At 36.1% G+C, this 3,050-nt stretch overlaps 1 pseudogene; it reads left to right on the top strand.

Annotated features, from left to right (window-relative positions):
- The first annotated feature begins 321 nt into the window (after positions 1-321).
- LOC118022413 lies at positions 322-743 on the top strand (annotated as a pseudogene).
- Positions 744-3,050: the final 2,307 nt, after the last annotated feature.

Genomic DNA, 3,050 nt, shown 5'->3' with positions numbered 1-3,050 from the left:
GAAGGAAGGAAGGAAGGAAGGAAGGAAGGAAGGAAGGAAGGAAGGAAGGAAGGAAGGAAGGGAAGAAGGCAGGAAAGGATGGACAATAAGAGAAGGAGCTTATGCTAGTAAATTTTTAGAAAATTCTGGGTCCTTTATCTACCTTGAAATATAACAATGTCTGATTTTATCAGAAAGATCTGAGGTGAAAGGAAACTGTCATTTCTTATTTAATTCCATATATTTTTTTGAGCAAAAAGAAACTGTTGCTTTTTATTTAATTCCACAAAGATTTTGAGTGATCTACCAGTAAAAAGGATTGACAAAAACAAAGGCTTGCAAACTAGTGGAAGCAGGGGAAACAAAAAGTAAGTAAGCAATAGAAGTAGGATCAATTAGGAGTAGGAGATGGCACAGTTAGCTGAGATCTAGAAGATGATGCAGACATGACACTTACAAGATGGACTGGGATGATGATTAGGCCTCCAAGAACAATTTATGAAAACCAAATATACAGCCTTAAAATAGAATGTGGACTTAAATACCCAGAAGCACACCCCTTTGTAAGATTTGTAACAAAAATTAATATGAATGGAGTTAATAGTTCTAATGGAGGGGTGGGCCCAAGAGCCATATCAGTCTAGCAAAATGGCAGAATTCATATAGCATCAAAGTTGTCCTGCAAGAGCTCCAGCGCCTAATGATGTCTAAAGAAAACATAAAACTCCCTCAGCCACCTGAAAGGACAGTGTTACAGCAATTAATCAAAAAGAGAGGGAGGCCCTCCCCCCATTTGATTTAAGCATTTTCCACAGTAGTACATTTTCTAGATATATCTTGTAGACCTCAAAGTACTGGAAAGGAAGCTCCCATTCAAAGGCAATTTATCTTAACATACTGCAAATGATACTAATTTTTTGTCCATTTGATATATCTAAGTTGTGCTATAACAACAAAAAAAATAAGCAATAAATATAGGATCAATATAATTATATTGCATGTTAGAAGCTAAGAAATGCCATGCAAAAAAAAAAAAAAAAAGAAGTAAAGTAAGATAAATAAGGAGGGAAGGTAGGGAGGGGAGACTACTTAGTGTAGTGGGACACTTACTAATTGTGAAGCTGAAATAGAAACAAAAGTCTCAAGTTGGTGAAGACATTGGTCATAGACACTGGGAAAGAAAAGCCCAGCCAGAGGAAAGACATTATAATGACCTTAAAAGGGAACCATAAATGGTGAGTTTGACAAAGAACAAAGTGGCAAATGTGACTTTGTAAGAAAGCGTGAGTCACTTCTGGGAGGGGAAATGGAGGGGTTTTGACTAAAATGTGAAAATAATTCACTTAGATTTCTCTAACTGCTGGTTTGACAAGTGTGTGTGTATGTGTATGAATATGTGTGTATATAGTTATTTATTTTAAGGTAAAATCTAGATATAGATTAAAGCACAGATCTTAAGTGTAGAATTTGATAAGGTTTTGTTGTTGTTTGTTGTTTTTGCATTTATTTTATGCAGAATTTACTCCTGGGCCATAAGTTTTTGTTTTTCAGTTTCTTCTGGGATATCTTTTTCTTCCGTGCAACCTCCTCTTCTGGTTTAGGAACAGTCTGCTCTTTTTCAGTAAGGATCATCTCAGTGTGGCAGGGAGAGCTCCTGTATGGGTTAATCAGACCAGGAGCCTGTACGTTCTATGCCGCATCTTAGGGGCTTTGTTCACCTGGACGTGCTCCATGACTAGAGAATCTACATCTAAACCCTTAAGTTCAGCATTACTCTCTGCATTTTCAAGCATGTGCAATAAAAATTCAGCACTCTTCCTGGGCTATCGACCCTGTGTCCAGCCCCATGGTTTGGCCTGGGCACACCTATCAACTCCGCCATTGTAGCAACTGAATGGCACACATTGCTTCTGCAAAGTGATGTCTTTCAGATACTTGGCAGCTTTCAGATATGCATACCCTTGATGGCCTGGGCAGTTTCTTTTCTGTTTTTTTTTTTTTTTTTTTTTTAGATTTTTATTTATTTATTTGACAGAGAGAGAGAGAGAGAACAAGCAGGGAGAGGTGCAGAGGGAGAGAGAGAGACACAGACTCTCCACTGAGCAGGGAGCCTGACATGGGGCTCAATCTCAAGACCCTGGGATCATGACCTGAGCTGAAGGCAGACACTCAATAGACTGATCCACCCAGGTGCCCCATGGGCAGGTTTAAGTGTGTCCATAAGGTGAATATGAAGATTTGAGCCTCTTGATTTGCATGATTTTGTAGGGTTTTCTAGGTCAACTGAAGAGCAAACCATTTTCAGAGAATGTGTCAGGCCACTTATGGCAAGAGCCAATTTTATAAAGTTCGACAAATATATAAACTGATATAAACAATATCAAAATCAAAACCCAGAAGAACATTTCAACCATGTCAGTTATTTCCTTAGTGCTTCTAACAATCCCGGCTCCATGCTGGAAGCCAGTGTTCTGATTTCCATCACCATAGTATAATTTTATCTGTTTTTACACTTCATATAAAAGAAATCACACAGAATGTACTCATATACTCTTCTGTTTCTTACTTCTTTCTGTCTACATAATATTTTGGAGCTTTAACCATATTGTTTTATATGACAGTAGATATATATATTATTGGTATAGTATTTCACTATGTGGATCTACTACAACTTAAATACTCATAAATGGTAAATATTCAAACATTAGACAATTGTATGTTTATAGTTTTCAGCTATTATGAATATACTTGCTAAAAATGTTCTTATACAAGTCTTTTTATGGACATGCAGACATACCTTGTTCTTTATTAAGTTTTTAATTTTAATTTCAGTATAGTTAACATACATTGTTAGTTTTAGGTATATAAATAGGACATATCTTGTTTTATCACACCTCACTTTATTAATTTCCCAGAATTTTTTTTTTTTTTTTACAAATTATAAGATTGTGGCAACCCTGCATTGAGCAAGTTCATCAGTGCCATTTTCCAACAGCATTGGCTCACTTTATGTCTCTGTGTCAAATTTTAGTAATTCGTGCAATATATATATATATATATATATATATATA

This window comes from Mirounga leonina, unplaced genomic scaffold (genome assembly GCF_011800145.1).
Source record: "Mirounga leonina isolate KUSES-001 unplaced genomic scaffold, KU_Mleo_1.0 Mir_176, whole genome shotgun sequence".
Classification (NCBI taxonomy): domain Eukaryota; kingdom Metazoa; phylum Chordata; class Mammalia; order Carnivora; family Phocidae; genus Mirounga; species Mirounga leonina.
The sequence above is the reverse complement of the archived record's forward strand: the minus strand, read 5'-3'. Positions and strand labels throughout refer to the sequence as shown.